This window comes from Panthera leo, chromosome A3, assembly GCF_018350215.1.
Source record: "Panthera leo isolate Ple1 chromosome A3, P.leo_Ple1_pat1.1, whole genome shotgun sequence".
Classification (NCBI taxonomy): Eukaryota; Metazoa; Chordata; class Mammalia; order Carnivora; family Felidae; genus Panthera; species Panthera leo.
In genome coordinates this window covers 94705521-94728757 of record NC_056681.1, presented here as the reverse complement: position 1 = coordinate 94728757, position 23237 = coordinate 94705521, and the positions used below count along the sequence as shown (strand labels likewise).

General features: G+C 37.6%; 1 protein-coding gene across 1 annotated transcript in view; it reads right to left on the bottom strand.

Moving 5' to 3' along the window:
* Window positions 1-18637, bottom strand: part of CTNNA2 (catenin alpha 2) — a 1100619-nt gene extending 1081982 nt beyond the window's left edge. The window contains exon 1 of the mRNA XM_042932824.1: window positions 18530-18637. The gene's annotated coding sequence lies outside the window, so the exon portion shown is untranslated. The remainder of the gene's footprint in view (window positions 1-18529) is intronic.
* Window positions 18638-23237: the final 4600 nt, after the last annotated feature.

Genomic DNA, 23237 nt, shown 5'->3' with positions numbered 1-23237 from the left:
TTCCTCTATACTGAAAAAATATTTCTGTTAGTTGTATGGGCACTATTAGTAAAATACCTTTTTTTTCCTGGTCTGGAGATGTGAGGCACACTGCTAACCACAGATAAGGCTTTTCTCTGCTTTTACTGAAAGCGTGTTTTGCACAAATCACTAAACTCACAAGAGTTACAGTTCAGCATAGCAAGCTTCATTTTTAAAATGTTACCTACACCAATACCTGAGTAGTGCAGTAAGATGAAGGATGTAGCAAGGAGGGAAATTCCGCTGGCTTAAATACCAGAAATCAGGGTGAAGAGACAACAAATCTGACCTGCCACCACAGACCACAGACAACCTTCTAAGCAAATCATGTATTGATCATGGGGTCATAGTTTGGCCACTGACCTGGCCACTTCCCAATGTCTCTTCTCATCACCAGCAGAGCTCCAGGGGCTCCTGAGAGCAGATTGCATGACTAGCACAACGGCCACAGAAGAGCCTCCTGGCTTCAGCCTTCACTATCTACTCATGCCATCTCTTGCCTCCTTCCTCCCTTTGGCTGTCAGAACACAAAGACCTCATAGATGGAAACAATGAGCAATGCAAGATTTGATCTTACAATCTACCTTTCTTTGTCTCTGTATGTTCTGGGTAAAAATCTGGACCAAGGGTTTGAAGTGACAGAAACTTTTCTCTCTCTCTCTGCCATGCTTTATTTTTTCCCCCCACTTTGCTTATTTCCTTGACATCAGTGGTAAATACCTCATATGATTCCCCATTTTCTTTCTCATCCAATGTTTTCATTCTTGGTCTCTTAAGCATTGGTATTCTCGAGGATGCAGACCCCATACTTCTTATACCCCTTTATACAACCTCTGGGATACTTCATCTACTTCCATAGTATTCATTGTTACATCTTTGCCCCAAAATGTCTAATTTGAATAAAAAATAAAGAAACCTCAGAAGTCCAGACCTTATTTGTCAATGTCTAATGAAGATTTACATCTGGAATTCTTGTAAGCTCTTTAAATTTAACACCACCCAAACCAACATAAGCTTATTCCCAAACTATGTTTCACACCAGGAGGGCAAGGGATAAAAATCAGTTACCTTTGTCTTTGCCTCAGTCACTCACAACCAGTTGGTACCTAAGCCTTCTAGTTCCTAAATAATCAGCATTGTCTTCTCCATCCTTCCAGCTTCCTCATGCATCATCCTTTCCCTCCTCTATGCACTCTGGCAACAGTACCATTTGTGGGTCCCTAAGTTTACAGTGACATTCCTACCTTCATGCTCTCTCCTTAGTGTGGAATGATATTTCCTAACTTGTCTTTATGAGAAACTTCTATATGATATTCAAGTTCCTATTCAAACGTGAATCTTCTTGACCTTTTTCTACTTTTTGACCTCTTATACTCCTTCATTATTGCTATCTAGAACTCTGTCTATACCTCTGCTCCCTGTTGTATTTTTATAGTTTATCATCTGCCTTTCCTACCATATCATTAGAGGTCCTAAGCATAGAAACCATGTTACATTCATCTTGGTATCCAAAATAGGGTATCTTACCTAAGAAAGGCAATTAAAAAATGTCTTTTCAGCTATATTATAGCTAGATGTAAGCAGAGTAAGTATCATCTTCAAGATAAAATGTTCATTTTCATGACTACATGAACACAGTAGAATTCTGCTCTACAAACGTATATTAGCGTTCAATTTATCACTTCTGAAAAATATATGATTTAAAATTAGGACAAGGGGTAATATCTACTTTCCAAATGGAAAAACAAATAAAACCACAAGTAATTATTTTATTTCCTTGCCTTACATTATTCACCCTTTTAAAGTGTACAAATCAGTGATTATTTAGCAAATACACAACCAGTATGTGCAACCATCACCACTAATTCCAGAACTTTCATCACTCCAAAATGAGAACTCAAATCCATTAGCATTCACTCACCACTCCTCCTTTTCCTCAAACCCTGGTAACCACTACTCTATTTTCTATCTATGTAGATTTGCCAGATATTTCATATAAATGGAATTACACAATATGTGATATTTTGTGCTAGTTTCTTTCAAGGTTACCATAATGTTTTCAAGGTTGTCCATGTTTTCACATATATTTGTACCTATTCCTGTTTATGACTGAATAGTACTCCAATGTGTGGATATACCACATTTGTTTATCCATTTGTCAATATATGGCCATCAATTTGTTCCACTTTTTGCCCATCATGAATAATGTTGCTATGGATACAGGTATACAGGGTTTTCTGCGTGGTAGATCTTTTCATTTCTCTTTGGTGTAAACCTAAGAGTCAAATTATTGGGTCATAAAGTAACTGTATTTCACTTTTTGAGGAAGTACCAAACTATTTTTCCAAAGTGGCTGCACCATTTTACAGTCCCACCAGCAACCTAGATTCTAATTGCTTCACATCCTCACCAACATTGGACAGCATCTCTTTTCGACTAGAGCCAGATGATAAGTATCAGTACCTCATTGTGGTTTAGAACTGCACTTACCTAATGATTAATTAATTATCCTGAGCATCTTTCCATGTGTTTATTTGCCATTTCTATGTATTCTATGGAGACTATCCATTCAAATCCTTTACCTATTTTTTATTTAGATATATGTATTTTTATCATAAAGTCATAATAGTTATTCATGTGTCCTGGTTACTAGAGTCTTATTAGATATATGACTGTAAAGATATTTCCCCATTGTGTGGGCTGTCTTTCCACTTTCTTGTGTCTTCTGATATAGAAAATTGTGAATTGTGATGAAATCCAATTTTTTTTTCTATTGTTGCTTTTACCTTTGGACTCATATCTAAGAAACCATTGCTTGATCTAAGGCCACAAAGATTTACACCATTTTTTTTTCTAAGAGTTTTATATTTAGTTCTTCATTTTGGTCTATGGTACATTCTCTTTTTTGAGTTATTTTTTTATATGGGATGAGATGGGGTCAAACCCATTCTTTTATATGTAAACATTCAGTTTTCATTTGTTGAAAATACTATTTTTTACTGAATTGAACTGTCTTGTCACCCTTGTCGAAAAGTAAGTTGGCCATAAATGCATGGGTTTATTTATAGACACCCAATTCCATCCCATTGATCTATATGTCTTCTCTTAGGCCAGTACCATGCCATATTGATACTATAGTTTTGAAGCATATGTAGAAATTGAGAAGTGTGAATCCCCCAACTCTGTTCTTCTATAACACTCTTTTGGGCTATTCTTGCTTTCCATTTGAATTTTAGGATCACTTGTCATTTTGGCAAAAAAGGGCAGCTGGGATTTTGATGGTGAATGCACCAAATCTGTAGATATTTGGGGAATACTATCATTTTCACAAAAGTAAGTTATACCATCTGTGAACATGAATGCATTTCCATTTATGTAGGTCTTCCTCAATTTCTTTCAGTAATGTTTTAGAATTTTTAGTATACAAGTCTTTGATATTTTTGTATTCTAAAATATTTGCACTTTTTAAATTTTTTTAATTAATTTATTTATTTTGAGAGAGAAAGAGACAGCACAAGTGGGGGGAGGGGCAGAAAGACAGAGGGAGAGAGAGAATCCCAAGCAGGCTCCGCACTGCCCAATGCGGGGCTCAAACTCATGAAACTATGAGATCATGACCTGAGCCGAAACAGGAGTCGAACTAACCAATTGAGCCACCCAGGTGCCCTGATATTTCACTTTCCTGAATGAAAGGCAAAATAGTAACAGCATAGGTTGTTTTATAATTGTAGTAAGAATAGAAATGAAATCTGTTCAAAGTTAACATTCTACCTCATAAAACTTTTCTTTTTAGTAATTTTTAAAGGTTATATATTTTCAAAGAGAGACAGAAAGCACACATGAGAGCACAAAAGGAGAAGGGGCAGAGAGAGAGAGAGAGAGAGAGAGAGAGAGGGAGAGAGAGGGAGACAGAGAGAGAGGGAGAGAGAATCCCAAGCAGGCCTGCACTGTCAGCACAGAGCCCGATGCGGGGCTCAATCCCATGAACTGTGAGATCATGACCTGAGTTGAAATCAAGAGTCAGAAGCTTAACTGCGTGAGCCACCCAGGCGCCCCACCTCAGAAAACTTTTTATGGCACATATTAATAATTTTGATACGAAATATTTTAAATACTTAAGAAAGCATTTTTATACATTAACTTTTTTATTGAATAACAATTCTACAGGTGTAAATTAAGGTGAACAACAATAAAACGTAATGTATCTGGATTTAAGAAGTCAGTTATTCATAACAGCAATAGCAAACAAAATTCTTTCTAAAGGCAGCCAGGCCTCAAGAACATTTCATCATATATCTCAAATTATTCAGACCACCTAAAACAGAAAACAGTTATATGCTGGTCACTGAAATCTTTATCTGAACTTATGATATCAGTATTATTGTGACTCATATTTACTGCAATTCTTTAGGAAAAGACAGAACTATTATAAAGCTAACTACATTTCTAAAAATTAGATTTAATGATTCAACGTTAATAAAAATATCTTACAATTCTGAATCCGGACTTGCCAGTTGTTACTCATTTCACATCCATATTCAATTAATATTCTACAAAGAAAAACCCCTATTTTCAATAGTGAATTTACATCATCTACTTATAACATCTTAGTGCAGATCAGAGGATTTTAAGGTGACAGGCTCATTTATGATAAATCAATACCAATATGTATGCATAAAGCCTAGACCAGATGAGTAATTATAATTCAAGGCAATTTGCCCATTTTCTCAATATGCAGAATCAATGAAAGGTTTTCTTTCAAAATAACCATTTTTCATACTAAAAGAACACCATGAAAAGAAAGCCAAGGTTAAGCTTCTCCTAAAGTTTGAAAAAGATCTAGTGCCAAACATTAACTTCTGTTAAAGAATTGAAGATCTCCAAAGCTTCTCAGTGGTGCTGAACCGAGTACTGTGTTAGTATTCATATATTTCTCCAAGACAAGGCTGAATGTGAGACAGGGATGGTATGCGGCAGAACGTCAGCGGGAAAATGATGATAACATAGTATTGAAAGTAGCAGCCAAAGCACAAAGGCATTTGGATAAAATTTTAAAAGTTTACTACCAGGAGCATTATCATAAGCATGTTGTCACCATCATCGTAACACCAGTCAACTCAGCCCAAGACCTAAAAAAGACCTAGTTCACGCCCTTGAAGAGCCACATACAAACAGTACCCCCATGAAGTATTCATAAAGGCCTAGAAAAGTGCCAAGTAAATATTTGGAAGTGAGTATACGAAATCCATGTATACACCCTGCTTAGTCCAGAGATAAAGGTTCACAATTACAGTGATACATAATTACAACAATGTATTTAGGTTACTATGGAAGAGACAAATATTGAGAATAATATTTAAAGCAAAAAGGTGTGTTCAGTTCACACTATAGTGTATTTCATATATGAAGAATGACTCATTCATACTGAATCTAAGTGAATAGGAAAAGATATCTAAAATTAGAAGAAAACTAAAAGAAAAATAGAAGTATTATATCCTATTTACGTCTGTGTGTGTGTGTGTGTGTGTGTGTGTGTGTAAGTTGCCATATACTGTTGTCTTTACGTACAAAGAGGTTATACAAATTGGTAAGAAAAACACAAGAAGAACAATGTTCCTCAACTAGTAAAGTTATTTCAACAAGGTGACTGGATATAAGATCGAACACAAAAATGTAAAGGTATAGTTTCTATATCGGTAATAACCTTTTAGAAAATGTAAAAGAAACACAATCCTTTTCCCAACAGCAAAAGAAACTACAAACAAGATGATAATAAATGTAACATGAAATGAGAAAGACTTTCCTCTATGAAGAAAACAATTTATTATATTGAGGGACATGAAAAAGGCCTCAATAAATGAGCCATGCCAATGGAAAGACTATGAATGAGAAAGTTGTTACTTTCCTCTCAAATACTCTTAAATCAAATACAATGCCAGTTAAAATCTCAAGGGTATTATTTATGAAATTAGATAATCTGGTTATCCTAGTCTTTTAAAGAAAACGCCCAACAACAAATAAGAGAATTTGGAAAAAAAAAAATCATCACTTACTAGACATCACAACATCCCATAAGCTATAGTAGTTATAAGAGTGTGACAACAACAAAATTCTTTATACCCAGAGAATATAAATAAGTCCTATAAATTAAAATAAGATAAATAATCCACTAGAAACACATGGGTAAAGATATGAACACAGTTACCACAGCAGAAGCAAAACGTTAGGCCATTAGGCCGAAAAACAAATGAAAAGATAGTCAACCTCTCTATAAATCAGAGAAACAAATTCATATAACAAGGTGCCATTCTTACCTATGCATTGGTAAACTTTTCCAAGTTAAAGCTATCATGTATCGGCAAAAGTTTAAGGAAATATGCACCTTTCCATCTGCTGGTTGAATGTAAAGAAGGTAGTGCTACCATTTTGAAGACCAATTAGGTATCAACTATTAAAATCTAAAATGCACATACCTCATTCCTCAAAATTACAACCGCCAGCATACTTTCAAAAGGAATACACTAGAACGTGTGGACAAGAAACTTGTATAAGGATGCTTGTTTGAAATAGCAAAATAATAGGAATAAACTGTCATGAAAACACAAGGATTAAATAAACCATGATTAAACCAAACTACAGAAAAGGCAGCAGTTTAAATGTGTGTGTGCGTGTGTGTGTGTACTCATGTTATCCGCTAAGCTATATGTGAAGTGAAAATAAGGCATAAAATACTATGTTACCATCTCAGTAAATATAAGAAAATACACCTTACTACACAGACATTGATCACCTATATATGTTAAGGGACTCTCCTGGGGCCCTAAGGTCAATTTCCTGCCCATGACACAACCCATATTTGAAGGCAGATCTGTATAAACATTTTATCTCCATAGATAACCAAAAACTAGAAACTTAAATTCCAATCAATGTAATGTTTCAGAGGATTTAACATGGAGGAAGAGTTTTTATTACCCAAGGAAATACTTAAGCATGTTTAGTTTAAAAACCCAAACACAAAATTATACATACCTATGATCTCAGGTATGCTTTAAAAAGACCTCTGCATGATAAACTCAGATATACTCATAGTAGGGGTGGGGGTTGGGGTGAGGGAGAAACCTTGAAATTTACCAAATGTTCATTGGATAGTTGTTGAACCGCAATCATTTTTATTTTCGAGTGTCTTTTTTCTGTTTATTTTCTAGATGTTCAGCAATGGGCATGCACTACTGCAAGTGTAAAAGATAAAATGTGTTGTTTCTGAAATAATGTATCTTCTGTTATTACATCCTTGAGATACCTTGATACAGATAATGCCAAAATGTTTCTCTACTCCCAGCCTGGCTCTCCCCTTCACGCCAGGCCAGTCCCACTTCTCAGCTGCTTACTGAGCAGTTATCAGCCTCCCAGCTTCTGTTCTCCTGGATATGACTCCACCTCTGCCCCTGCTGTGCTCATTGATCCCACCTTCCTGCTGGCTCAGCCCTGTCCCAGTTCCCGGACCGAGGCAGGACTGAAATAAAAAGTACTAATACAAGGTCATCCCCTCCTCCATCTCTCTCCCATCCATTACTAGACCCACTTGTTTCTGATTCTGAGTCCACCTGGACTTCTGGCCCATGCCGCTGTGGAGTCGGTATCACATTGCACGACATCGCTATCGTATTCTTTCTGGTATTAAACGGTTCAGGTACTTTTCACCCCCGCTAGATTGTCAACTCATAAGGTCAAGTGTTCTATCATACTTTTATGTAGATCCAGGGCTGTGTCCTCCAAAACAGTGGTTTTAATAACTTGTAAGAAAGTATTTGATGAATGACTGCTACATTTGTTTAACCAGAAATCTGTAGCATTTGTTTAAAGACAGAAAGAGTTCAGAGACCTAATTCAACAGCTAGCATTTATTAAGAAACTAATGGGGGCCCAAGATTGAAATAGGGGAATATTAGAACAAAATGAAGGTATGGCTTCTATTCTTGACACAGAATCTAAAGTGGGTTGACAACACCTATAAAAAAAAGGAGAGAATAATTACTGTTTTAGCTTCTGCCTTAACAAGCAAAACATGAAAATCCTCTTGCCTGAGGTCCTGATTTCACAGATGGGCAAACTGCAATCGAGTTTGCCTGCCTGGATTCCAGACTACTGCCAGCAGTGACTTTCACCTCCTGTCCCAACTCTATGGGCCCCTGTGTGCCTGGCTCTGCTTGTCACTATGCATGTGCTTGCCTACTTTGAATTATCCCCCTGGATCTAGATTCTTTCTTCCTCTAATTCATGCTGTGCATTAGGATTTAAATTTCTTCCTTTTTTTTTTTTTTTTTTTTTTTTGCTAGGGTACCCTTTGTCACCTGTTTCTGCACATGTTCCCACAATAACAGACTATGGCAACAATCCTAGCTTTTCTCTTCAACCTCCTTCCCATAAGATGAATATCACGGCAGGCATCTAAATAAAATTCAAACAACACTGCTGCTTGCTTACCCAACATTCGTTTCCCCTTCCTTTTTCTTAACAGAACTGCCATTCAGTACATCTCTCCCCTTCATTTCCTACACACAGCCTAGCACTTCAGAGAAAGCCTATCTCATCTGAGCTGGGAGACCTGATTAGCCTAAACTAGGAACATGCTATTCCCTTTGTCTTTGCTGCTGGGTGCATTGGGGATGCCCATGTGATCCAGTACTGGACAGTGAGATAAGAGATAAGGGAGGACTTTTGGCAAAGGTTTCCTCATTTTTCTGGAAGGCACACTGCTGCTGCATGATGGTGGGCTTAGAACTGCAGTAGCCATCATGCCGCTGGCTGACGATGAGGTCTAGACACAGAGGGGCAGAGTCCAGGGAAGAGAGGGAAAGCCAAGCCGAGGCCTGACACCTAGACTTTCCCATCCTTCAGGTTTCTTGTTATTTTGGCAAATCTTTTTGAATGTATTCTCTTTCCTCTGCTGCCAGCTTGCTTGGAGTAGATAGCACAAAACCCAAAACCATATACCAGCAGTTCTGTTTTCTTTTTCAAAGAATAACTTTAAAATCGGAATTTGAATTGATGGATATTTGGGTTGTTTTTAGTTTGAAGCTATTATGAATAAAGCTGCTGTTGATGTTCATGTAAGAGTCTTTCTGCCATGTTTTCATTTCACCTGGGAGTGGAACGCCTGGATTGGGTGGTAAGAGCATTTTTAACATTAGGAGAAATGGCCAAACTGTTTCCCAAAGTGTTGGATTCCCATGAGCAATGTATGAGTGCCTCAGACACTTCACATCTTCTCCAAAACTTGACATTGTCAGTCTTTTTAAATTTAGCCATTCTAGTGTTTGTACGGTGGTCTTGTGTTGTGCTTTTAAAAATTTCATTATTTAGGAGCACTTGGGTGGCTCAATCAGTTGAGCATCCTACTTTAGCTCAGGTCATGATCTCACTGTTTGTGAGGTCAAGCCCCGCTTAGGGTTCTGTGCTGAAAGCTCAGAGCCTGGAGGCTGCTTTGGATTCTGTGTCTCCCTCTCTCTCTGCCCCTCCCCCACTCATGCTCTGTCTCTGTTTCAAAAATAAAATAAACATTAAAAATAAATAAATAAATAAATAAATAAATAAATAAATAAATAAAATTTCATTATTTGGGGCAAATAATGGAGTTGAACACCTTTCACATCTTCATTGGCCATTTGTATATTTTCTTTTGTGAAATATATCTTCAAATATTTTGTCCATTTTTTTCATTGGATTGTTTGTTCTCTTATTGAGATGCTAGGGTCCTATGTACACTTAGGACAATTAGTCCTTTGTCCAATATATAGAGATACAAATAGAAATACACAGATATAGCAAATCTTGTGTTTTTGAAAAGTTTTTTTTTTATTTTGATAACATCTAATTTATGTTTTTTTTTTTTATAGTTAGTGCTTTTTGAGTCTTAAGACATTACTGCCTAACCACAAATCACAAAGATTTTCTCAAATGTTTTCTTCTACGAGTTTATATATTCAAAGTCATAGAGAAATCTCAAAAACATTATGCTCAATAAAAGATGGAGACAATAATGACTACACATTCTCTGATTCAATCTACATCCATTCCTAGAACAGGAAAAACTAATCAACAGAGAAATAACAGATCAAGCAGAATGGAACTTTTTAGTGTAATGGAAACAGTCTATATCTTGATTGCAGTGGTGGTTACAAAGGTATATTTGTCAACGCACAACCACACTTAAAATGAGTACACTTTGGAGAATAGACTCCAGAAATACACTCATATTTACATGGTCAATTAATCTTCCACAAAGAAAGAATATACAATGGGGGAAAAGATAATCTCCTCAATAAATGGATAGTCACATGCAAAAGAATGAAACTGGACCATTTTTGTATACCAGATACAAATGTAAACTCAAAATGGATCAAATACTTAACTATAAGACCAGAAACCATACCACTCCTGAAAAAAAACATAGGCAGTAAGCTCTTAGACATTAGTCTGAGCAATATTTTTTGGATCTGTCTCCTTAGATGAGTACAACAAAAACAAAAATAAGCAAGGGCACCCGGGTGGCTCAGTAGGTTGAGCGTCCAACTCTTGATCTTGACTCAGATCTCAGGGTTCATGAGATCAAGCCCCATATCGGGCTCTCTACTGGCAGTGCAGAGCCTGCTTGGGATTCTCTGTCTCCTCGCCGTCTGCCCCTCCCCTGCTTGCACTCTCACTCTCAAAATAAATAACTATTTAAAAACCAACAAAAATAAACAAATGGGATTACATCAAAATAAGAAGCTTTTGCTAATTACAGAATACCATCAAAAAAAAAAAAAGAAAGAAAGAAAAAGCAGCCTTCTCAGAGAAGATATCTGCAAATGATATAATTGATAGGGGGTTAATATCCAAAATTTATAAGAAACTCACACAATTCAATATCAAACAAACAAACAATCCAATTTAAAAATGGGCAGAGGACCTGAACAGACATTTTTTTCTCCAAACAAGACATACAAATGGCCAATAAACACGTGAAAAGATGCTCAACATCATTAATCATCAGGAAAATGCAAATCAAAACCACAATGAGGTATCACTTCACACCTGTCAGAATGACTACTGTCCAAAAGACAAGCAATAACAAGTGTTGATGAGAATGCAGAGAAAAGGCAACTCTCATTCTCTATTGTTAGAAATGGAAAATGGCACAGCCACTATGGAAACAGTACAGAGGTTCCTCAAAAAATTAAAAGTAGAACTAGCAAGTGATCCAGCAATTCCCCTTCTGGGTATTTATACAAAGAAACTGAAAGTACTAATTTGAAAAGATATATGCACCCCTATGTTCACTGGAGCATTATTTATAATAGTCAAGACATGGAAGCAGTTTAAGTGTCCATCAAGAGACAAACGGATAAAGAAGATATGGCACTCACACAGGTGTATGTACACACACGTGCGTGTGCACACACACATGCACACACACACATGTGACAACATGGGTGGACCTAGAGGGTGTTATGTCAGGTGAAATAAATTAGAGAAAGACAAATACCATATGGTTTCACTTATATGTGAAATCCAAAAAACTAAACAAATAAACAAAACAAAATAGAAACACAGATTCATAAACATGGTGTTTGCCAGAGGTGAAGGGATGGGAAAAATAAGGAAAGGGGATTAAAAGGTACAAACTTCTAATTATAAAACAAAACACAAGGACACAATGTACAGCATGGGGAATATATTTAACAAATTTGCTTGGTGACAGACAGTAGCTAGATTTGACATGGTTATCACTTTGTAATATATATAAATGAATCATTATGTTGTACACCTGAAACCAATGTTGTATGCTAACTACACTTCAATAAAAGAAAAAAAATGGATATAATATATTATACAGAAAACATACCTCAACAAATTTTATTTTAGAAATTTTAAAAGGAATTTGGTAAAATTCTGATGACCATACAGTCCTATGGAATAGGATTTAGGCAGTAAGCAGGACTCCACTGTGCCTGAAGCAAAACTACTAACCTTAGAGCATATATAATTTTTAGATAAATATCACCTTATTCTAAATTTGTTAATGTCATAGAATCTTTCAGAGACATTGGCATTACTCAAACAAGTCCACCATACAATGGGCTAGTCCCTGAATGGAGGTAGCAACTGACACATGCCTTCAGGCCAGGAAGGGTTTTTAAAAAGGAGAGAGAGGAAAGGACGGAAAGGTAAGAAAGAGAAATGTGTTGTAGTTCTCCCTTAGCCCAGAGACTCTGTGAAGCTAAATTTGCAATTTTCTTGGGAAAGAGAAAGCATATGCCACTGAAGATGAAGGTTTTTCTCATGTAGCAGCAGTTTATGTTTCAAAAGAAAAAAACAAATGGGACACAGTAAGAAATACATCATTATGCCTTGAAATTTTAAGGGAAACTCACAGGTAGTTATTATAGAATTTTATAGCTAGAAAACACTCTATATATCATATAGAGTCAAAACCACTTAAAATAAAGATTAAATAAATAAGCCTTGGAGAGTGTGAGGCTTGTTTAGTCATATAACTAGTTAGTTGGTTGAAAACCTGGAGGAAGAACTGAGGTGTCCTGGTGCCTGATTCAGTGCTTTTATAAAATTACAATCTCTAGCCCAATGCTCTGCACACAGCAGATATTTAGAAAAACAAAAAACAAACAAAAAAACTTACTGAATAAATTCATGCTAGGTAATAGGATAAAAAATACAAAGAGAGTGTAAGTGAATAGAGAGATAAATTTAGATGCAAACATTTTCCCCAACAAGTTCTGTATATATTTCTTTATGCCAATTCTGCATATTATAGGGGGAAAAACATAATTTGTGGAATTACGCTAGCAGGTATCAATGCCTGAAGAAAGAAAATGAAGACCAGCAGTAAACTCTCAAGAATTGTAAGATGTCCTTTCCTAGAAATAACTGAGGACAATTAGCTCTTCCTGAGATAGTTGAGGGGCATTTCTACCTTTTTACTGAAAGATGGATTAATGATGTTTAACAACAGTTTTCAGGCCTTATTGAATTTACAATAAACTTGAGTGAGTGTATTTGCACCAAATCTTTGTCTAATCACAATTAAAATCAAATGAGAATGTCAGCTCCTTTGGTCAAGCATGGAGTCACTACAGTTTCTGGTTAGGTTGTGGGAGACCTGACATATCTCCATCAGGAGTTCATGGCTTTGGCTGTGAAACATCAAAATGCTATAAAAAAAAAAAAGATCTTGGATTTACTGCAGATACGTAATAAACAACATAACCCCAGTTTACACAACACTAATATATTAGAAGCGTCCTGTTAATTTTCCTATTATGGTTCTATAGTCCATAGGATCTTTTAAAATTATTTATTTTACCCCAATCCTGGTGGCATGTCCGTTATTTTAAGGTAGGAATGTTGGAGCAAGTTAGGATATTACTTGATTTGGATCTTGATCCCAATCAGGCAGTTCCCACAGGTGCTATATTACTTAGTTCCCCCCCCCAAAAAAAGCATAAAATACCAAGATACTGAGAAATAGCAAAATAATGGAAAGCCAACATCTGATTTTACGTACATGTTTTTTCAGCTAGTTTTTCAGCTAGCTAATGATCTAGTTTTAAAGAATGTTAACTGAAATATATTTGTGTGTGTATATTTTAAAACAAGTAAAACATGGATTTAATCAGCATGACAGGAAAAATACAGAAAACCCTTAGTTGAACAGGAAATATTAATTTTTCAGCTCCATAGATGAAATAAAATTAATTCATTTTATCTTATCCTGACTCTACCTCTCCATTTGGTCACCACCTTAACATATAGGGAAGAAAATTGCTTATTTTATTCCTGTTAATGCACACTGTCTTCACATCTGAAAAACAATAGTCTATGAGTTGTACATGCAGATACAGCTTGTAAATAAAATGGAACAAAAGCCCTATAAAATTAAGCTTTATAAAATCAGACTATCACTGGTGTTTTTTAATAATATGTTACAGGTAATAATCTCGAAAAGTTGTTGAATGCATATTTTGTGGTTGAGTTAGAATTCATCTCCAAGGTAAAAATTCACTTATGAGGAAAATAAAAATGTCTAAAAGTAAAGTGTGTTAAAAATCACTAGTGCTTTAATACGGAACTGCCTAGAAGTAATATATTTGAAAATGTTTTATTCAGATATGCTGAATCTTTAAAACAACAGAATATTGAGGAAAAATCTCAAAATAGAAAAATGCTACAGTCTATGGTCTGTTAAACTGCTAACTTTAACATTCATGTTTCTTATAAAATAATTTTCATGTGACCATTTTCAGTAATATTAAAACTATAAAAAATAAATATAAGGAGAGTATTTTACTATTTTAGAGAAAGCAAATTGTGTCAATGGATTAAAATGGATGAAACATGAAAACCATAAAGATGAACACTAACATTCTCTTAACTTGCAGGTAAAATTTTCTGAAAACCCTTTTTTCCAATAAGATAATATAATTCGTATCACTGATGCTGTTGGATAATTGTTTCGTGGATAAATGTTCAAAATAGTTAATAAACACCTGTCAAAAATAAAAGTGTACCAACAGACGTAGCCAGTAAGAAACTGGCATCCCATCCTATGCAGACATTTAACTTGCCTAGTGCACACATACATTCCCAACAGACCCCCTGTTGTCATCAGAGCTTAGTCTCCCCGTAAAATACTTGGAATAGCATAATCCATACAGGATCATTAATAATCTTGAACACCAAAAAAAGGGAGGAAGGGGGACTGCTGTTATTAGGAAAAGTCAACAATAAAATAAAAATAAAGTTCCTGGAAATATAATTACCCTAAAATTACCTGCTTCATGTGTGTCAACATAAAATAATCCTGGTTATTATTTTCCAAGCTACAGTCCTGGAATATTCCTGGGTTAAGTCAAAACAAGAGAGAGTTGTGATAATCACAATATTGAACCTTTGTTGTTTAGAAAGGTCAAGTTTACTCTCTGCCTTGAAAGAAAAGAGATGAAAAAAAAAAAAAAAAACAGTCTGCGTCCTCACCTTGACACTGACCTAGGATTCAGTGTCTTGGGATGGGGCTTTGGGTGAGCACTAATACAAAACCCCTGGGTAGCTAAACATTCTGTCATAAAATAGATCCTACACTACAACAAGTTGCCTTATCCTAAGTGTTAGCGTAATTACCCTGGCTATATAAGTGTAACACCTTTTAATACCCTCACCAGTATGCCAAATATTCCACTAAGGAGCCTTCCCAAACACACCTTGCTTCTTCTTCGCTTTCTGCTTTTGTTCCAGCTCTGGTACCCACACTGCATGAAATCCTTCTCAGGAATACCCGTCCAAGCTCCAGAACTACCGGTGAATACAATCTTTCCCTGGCTACATAAACATCTGTCCTGTTTGCAATTCCTCACTTACTTTCTCTTCACTCTTTTCTAGTACATAATCATATATTGTCTTATTTTAAAACCATTTATTCTAATTACAATAATGCTTACCCAATATATACATTATTTGTACTAAGTACTGTGCTTAACATATTTAACCCTTAAAGCAATCCCATGAATCAGAGTCTACCAAGGTAGACAACACTCTCTACTACTTAAATAAAGCATGCACTCAAATCTAAAGCTCTCTCCAAAGACCTTATTCTTTGACATTGTGAAATATGACCTCATGCAAATGCCTGCTCTCCTCTACTAGACTGTAAGCTAAGGTCAAAGACAGTGGTGTCTTTTACTTCTTTCCAATACCTCACATCACTTAGCATATGGTTGGGCAGGTTTTAAGAGCTCTGAGTGAGGGAGGCACACAGAATATACCCATAATATTTCCTACAGTGTCCATTAAATGTTCTGTTGGGTCTTTATCTGTACCATACATTCTTAAAGGTCCAGTCAACTAAAGGCAGAAGCTTCCAGAAATGAAATTCTTCATAGGAAGTCTCTATCTGTAAACTGGATTTTGGTCAGAGTAGCAGGTTGCTTTTTGAAGACACTAGTTTCTCTTCTATTTTATATTTTATTAATTTACTCATCTGTCTCAAAATCTTGCTGTAAACAGATGTCATTTTATCTTCTATTCTTTAATAAGCTACCATATTTTGTTTTCACTAGGTGGACAAATGTTTACAAAGGAGACAAATAAATGGTACCTTTCTTTCCACAGTAAGAACAGTATTAAAAACTGAGACATAACACCCACGTCATTCTATGTAGCAAAACTGCAATAAGGAAAGAACAGGACTGACTGAGGGGCCGTCTCCACTGCACACTCATGAGTAGGAAGCCCCACAAAGAAAGAGCAGTAGAGATGCTGGAAGGGGAAAAAGTCATTTGAGAGTAAATTAGGATAAAACTAACTTATTTTATCCATATACAATTACTACCAAAGTCTTTCACTAGCTTCACAGCATTCCAGGAAAAGGAACAACAATGATACAGAAACACCCCTATCTACAATTGTGTTCACTTTTAAGTTATGTCACCACTCAAACACAGATAGGGTTGACTGCAATTCTGCATCAGGATGTTGGTAACACTGATAATTCAACCAAGCTTCTGCCACATGTCTTAAGAATCAGCCAAGTCATTAATGGAATTGCATTCCTACCAAAGGGAGTTGAGGCAGAGGGTAGGTCCATCATTCCTAATAACACCTACTTTCCCAAAACTGATTCAGATGATTAACTGTATCAGTTCTTCATCAAATCAGCACTCAATCATTTTGCAAGGTAATTCTCTTCATCTCAACTCCTACTTTTACATGCCCATAAAATGCAAAAATGCATATTGCACTACTGACATATAATAATTTAAATAAAAAGAAAAAAATCAATCATTTGCTCCCTGCATCGCATCTTACTGGCAGCTTCACTGAATCCATGTGAATTCAATCCCTCCCTACACACTCATTAAACTTAAAATATTGCTATTCCATGGCTATTAAGGTTTTGGGGTTTTGTTGGTTTTTTAAAGGAGAATAGATATTACAAAATACAAGCTTCTAAATACTCCATTTCTGATTTATACTTACACTGTTTTTGGAGCTTTCTGAAATGATGAATACACTAAACATTCTGAGGCATGGTTGTCCCACCACGTATAAATAAACTTTTCAGCCACAATACTTGCAAAAAGGAAGTATGAAAAATTACTATTAATATATATAATGGAAGGAGTTAGAGTGCAAGCTAAATAAACCAAAGTGAAATATACCATTTAGTGAAACTAAGTGGTACAAAACCAATTGAAATTTTAAATTGTTAATAACGGTCCCGGAGCGAATTCAACTTTTCCATTGTTGTAAACCACAAACAGAACTACACAGTATGTTTCTTTTCAAAGATCTTTACAGTTCCTGTAAGATGGGTGAGAAAGGCTAAGAGTCTCTGTTCAAGGCTCTAATGCACCTAATGCTTTTAAAATGGTATATTTATAAGCCTGCTCATACTCATTACTCCAAAACTATTCATTGTCCTCCTTTAGAAGTTAAGCCATAATGAACAAAAGTGTATTCTTCCATTCTTCTGCTCCCTGTTTTCCCAGATCTATCTACCTTAGTGTTCTGTATGTTGACCAAAACATTCCATAAATAATGCTATGGTGCACACACATTAAAGTTTAGAGAGTTTCTGCTTTTGAAGGAGATGGTGACAGAACTAAGGATACACAGGTTCAATTCCAAGACAAATATTAGGCGGGTGGTTTGAAAATATCCATCAAAAGAGGCCTAGGGGAAAAGGATACAAGCGTCCACTGCCACCACCCTTCCTCTCCCCTCCCCTCTTCCTCTCTTGTTCTCTTCCTCTCTTCTCTTCTTTCCTTGTGGCTTCTCACAGAGACCATCAAAGCGGGGAAAGCTGCTAATTTAAAATTAGTGAGACACATACTGGGAATATGTAACTCCCAGGAGGAAAAAAGAAACTGCTAAAAAGGGGTGTGGGGGGTTGTTGGCAACATGTTTAAGTGACAATCTTCCCCACCCCCACCCTAATACTGCACAAATCCACAGATTCTTTCCAGACTCTCTTCTCTTTCCAGGTCCCAGTACTCTAAACAACTTGACCCTTAATCCGAATAATTTAGGGACCTGCAGGGCATCCGCTGTGCAAGAGTGTATCTCTCGGTATATGTGCCCAATTTTCTGGAAGCCCCTGAATCCGGACAGTTGTAGCAAGCAAGGGATCTCCCACCGGGTAAGGGGTGAAGAAAGGGGGGAAGAGATGGAGTCAACAGGAAAGGATGCAGAGCAGAGCTTGAGGGCGAGTGGCTGAAAGGAAGACAGGGAAGAAAGGAAGGGTGGGAAGGAAGTGGGGCTGGGAGAGAGGAAGAAAGGGATGAAAGAAAGGCTGGAATAGAGAAAGGAGGGGAGAGGAGAGAGGGATGTTGGGAAGGATGAGGGCGGGAGGGTTGGGGAGCGGGGAGGGAGGGGAGGATGGAGAGGATGGGAGGGAGGTAGGGAGGGAGGGAGGCAAGCAAGGATGGAGGATGCTCTGCCCAGGACTCACCTCTGTGGGTCGGTGGGAGTTTCTCGCCTCCTCCTCTTTTTCGCCCGTTCCCAACAGCTGGAGGGGTAATCACAGAAGGGACTGGAGAGGCGGCGGAGGGGACGAGGGCAGCAGCTGCTGCAGCCGCCTCTGGCCGAGGTGCGGTGCCTCCTGCTCCGCCCGCCAGCCCGGGTCTCCGCCTTACTCAGGGCTGGAAGCGAAGCCGCTCCCCCCTCCCCCCGCCCGCCCCGCGTCCTGCCCAAGCGCGAGCGGCAGCGGCCCGGATCGCCGCTAGGGGAGACGGGCAGTGCGCAGGCGCAGCCGCTTGCTCGCTGGCGCGCCCCCGTGGTGGTCCCCGAGGGGCTGGAGGAGGCCAGTGGTAAGGGGAGACGCGGGCGCGCACGGCCTAGGGAGCGTCGAGCGGGAGGGGCAGGGGCGGAGCTGGGGAGGCGAGGCTAGCTCCACGCCGCAGGTGGGGGGAGGGGACGACAGCGAAGGGGCACCGCCGAAGGGCGCAGGTGCCGTGTCCATGACAACCGCGTTACCCTTCGGGAGGGGACGGGGAGCTGAGTGGCCGGAAGCTGGAAGCTGCGAGGACCGGGTACTGAGACACCGTACTGGAGAGGTCCTGAGGAGGGCGGTGGGAGAAGGGGACTGGGGTTGCTGAGTAGGAAGAAAGGGTGAGCCCAGAGAGGGCACGGACGCTTGGCAGGAGGAGGGCTGGGCCTAAGTGCAGCGAAGGTAGAGACTGACAGGGGCTGTAGGTTTGTTGGGACCTGGAGTACCCAGGGGAGGAGGATTGGACTTTAAAATAGGACCTGGAAGAGGATGGAAGTGTTAAAACAACTTGCTCATTTCATGAGCCTTTGTTGAGTGCTGTGTATGTGGAAGACATTCTAATTCTTTTGATTCAAAGATAATTACTAAGCCTCTAATTTGCACCGGCCACTCTACTTAAGCATTTCAAGACATCAAAAAATGTTTAGTATCAGGTGTTTGTCCTCGCGGAGGTTATACTTTAGTTTGGGAACTTAACAGAGAATGTAGGGGGTATATGCTCTGCCCATCACCATCAACTGGGGCTGGAATGTAACTGTTACAGAAATGCTAGAATTGAAGAAGGTACAAGCTACATCAGATGCATAACATAAGTTACAGTTATCTTTGTTCCACTACGATGCCAAGTGACTTTTTTTTTTTTTAATCAAGAGAGAAAAATAAAGACAAACCCTATGTCAGTTTGGGAAGACACAAGTGATGCTGCATTCACAACCCACTACATGTCTGGTCTGCTCGCCCACCAACATCAATGTGTTTATTCATGCCAACCTTTGTACAACCTTATATCACTTGGTACACGAATTTTTTAAACTCCTTTCTTGGCTATGCCAGCTATGTTATATATCCCCTTCTTATTCCTAAGATGGCATCTGTAGTTGTTTGAAAATATCAAATCCAAGTGCCTTATTCTGTCCAGGCAATGGCTTGAAAGCCCTATATCTATTAATTTATCTTTTTTTTCCCCAATAACTCCTTGCCTTATATTTTCCTTGTCACCACCACTGTACCACTTTAAAAATTCCTGAGAGAAAGTGCACAGGCGTCAACAGAGTACACTTAAGAAAAACCTCCTTAGCCAACAACGAGGTTTCAGGACCACGGACAGTGACACCGCATGTTCCTCTCCCCAAGCTTTTTCCTTAGGCTCAGCCTATAGAAACAGTAGAGACACTACAGGACATACAGGGTGGGCTTCAAGAAGTAAACGCTGAACACCAAATGATCTGTGCCAAAAGATATGAACAGATTGGAAGAAGGAAGAAGCATACCATGAACTGGAGTAGGTAGGAAGAAAGTAAGCCCTTCAGCTAGATTTGAAGAAAGAATTAGGTAACGTGGGGAGACATCACAGGACCCTAAGGTGGTAAGAGGGGAGAAAAGTTAGCCAGGGAGGTGTTTGAATAAAAATAGGGATACTTCATAGTACTACTGCACAGTATCTTCCTGAAGGCAGAGTAAACCGCTGGTTTAATTGGTCTAAGAATATGGAAAGAATAAAGCAGTCCTACTTAAATAAGGTAGAATACTATCTCAAGGACTGACACTTTTTTGTTATTACTGTGAGTTTTCATTCTCTAGTCAGGCTGGAGGGGTTAAATATAAAAACACAGGCCAAGAGTTATCAGATAAGTTCAACTCTTTAACACGGAGAGGGTTCAGTTATAATTTTGTGAATTGTGTAAAATCAGGCTTAAATTTACAATTGTTTTAATTGACAGCAGACAGAAAAAAAATAGATCCAGTGTTGTCTTATCAAAATGAGATTTCCCTCATTATTGTTTTGTAGTGATTTTCAAAATGGCTAGATATTTTTCAAGTTACTTTATTTATATTGAGAGAGAGAAAGAGAGAGAGAGGGAGAGAGGGAGAGAGAGGAAGAGAGAGAGAGAGAGAGAGAGAGAGAGAGGAAGAGAGAGAGAGAGAGAGAGAGAGAGAGAATCCCAAGCAGGCTCCATGCTGTCAGCAAGGATCCCAACTTGGGGCTCAATCTCATCAACCGTGAGATCATGACCTGGGCAAAAATCAAGAGCCAGAGGCTTAACCAACTGAGCCACCCAGGAAGCCCAAAATATTATTATTGAGAAATCTTTAAAAGTCATTTGTAAAATATTTATAAGGTTTTGTCCATGCAATTGCTTTAGAGCTAATAAAAAATAGCATAAAAGCCATCCTTTATTTCTCAGACCCTTGATCTCTTCCCTCACTCTTCCTTCAAAACGTGCCAAACTATTGTCTGTCAGTCAGATAGTGATAAGAAATTATCCAGGCAATGCATTTAAGTCCCCAGCAGGCAAATGGCAGCTGAGATTTTTGTTCCCTGCCTCCAAAGGACTTACTAATTCTTTTATGTTCTGGATGAAGGGGAACCTTCACCCCTACCTTCCCCAATGGAAACATACAAATTGAGTATGATTTTAGCTGTATTTATTTCTCTCTGGTAACAGTCTAAACATCCTTGTATAAATAATAGGTATCATTGGATATTGAAAAGCTATCATTTTATTTGTCCCCATTCTAAGGCAAGGGATTAGTTTTTCTTTACCTTTCTTTTGTTTTGAGACTATGTGTGAATATATCTGTTTCCATTTTTTTTATTTAAGTTTTGTCCTTCATTTCAATGACATAAACAGATACAGTCCTCAGAAAAACAGTTTCCCCTCCTACATTCATATTAAAGATTTATACCAACATAGATAACAAAAAGTATATCATTGTGGGCAAATGGAAAAATATTGTATATAATTAAAATACAATTTAACCTATAATACCATGACATCTAGATTTGTGGAGTAGACTCCAATACTGACAATTCTAAGTAAAATTATTCCTCACGCTTATACATTCAAATGTTAGGTCACTACACATTGGAAGGAACCCTCGTTCAGTCTGTTGGCTCCTGAAATTTCTCTATCAAATCCTCCTGAGCAATTCATTTTTTAGTAGATATAAGTTTTAAGTTCACAGCAAAATTGAGCAAAAAGTACCGAGAGTTTCTGTATACCTCCTGCTGCCAATAAGCAAACCCTCCTCCCCCACTATTGACATGCTGCACCACAGTGTTACACTTGCTGAAAGCAATGAACCTACATTGACACATTGTTATCACTCAAAGTCCATAGTTTACATTAAGGTTTACTCTTATACATTCTATATGTTTCGACAAATGTATAAATAATATGTATCCACAGTTGTGGTATACAGAATAGTTTCACTGTCCTAAAAATCTGTACTCTGCCTATTCATCCTTCCCTTCATCCTAATCCCTGGCAACCATTGATTTTTTTTTGTTTTTACTTATCTATAGATTTTCCTTTTCCAGAATATCATATAGTTAGAAACATACAGTATGTAGCCTTTTCAGATTATCTTCTTTCACTTAGTAAATATGCATTTAATCCAAATTAAATGTCTTTACATTTAATTCCCCACTGTCTTTACAGCTCACTGTCTTTACAGCTTCGTAGTTCATCTCTTGTTAGTGCTGAATAATATTCCATTGTTTATATAGCCTCCTACTAAGTAACATCTTGGCTGAGTCCAAATTTTGGCAATTATGGATAAAAATAATATAGACATTTTAATTTTTAATAATCTTCTAAATATCTCAGACCCTCTTACAATATTTGTTACATATGAGTCATACCCCAGAATTTCTTCTTATATGATTCAGCTTGTTCTCACAAACCTAAGTAGATTTCATCTCTTGTCTAAAATATATCAGTTAAACTCTCTCTGTTGTTGTTATGTACTATTTTCATTATTTTTTTTTATTTTTAAAGCTCATTTATTTATTTTAAGAGGGGAGGGGCAGGCAGAGAAACAGGAAGAGAGAGAATCCCAAGCAGGCTCCACACTGTCATCACAGAGCCCAACGTGGGTTCCATCTCACGAACTGTGAGATCACAACCTAAATCAAAATCAAGAGTTGGATGCTCAACCAACTGAGCCACTCAGGCACCCCATGTACTCCTTTCATTATTAAAAAGCAAACAAACATTAACTTGTTTCAGAATTCTTGTTTTCTACCTATTCTATGAACTCTTTCCTTTTTTTCCAAACGTATCTATTATTTGTACATTTCTATCCCTAGGTACATGTGCATGTGTATACTGAATGGTGTTATACTTTTTTTATGCACACACCATTTTTATAAGTAAATATAATAAAT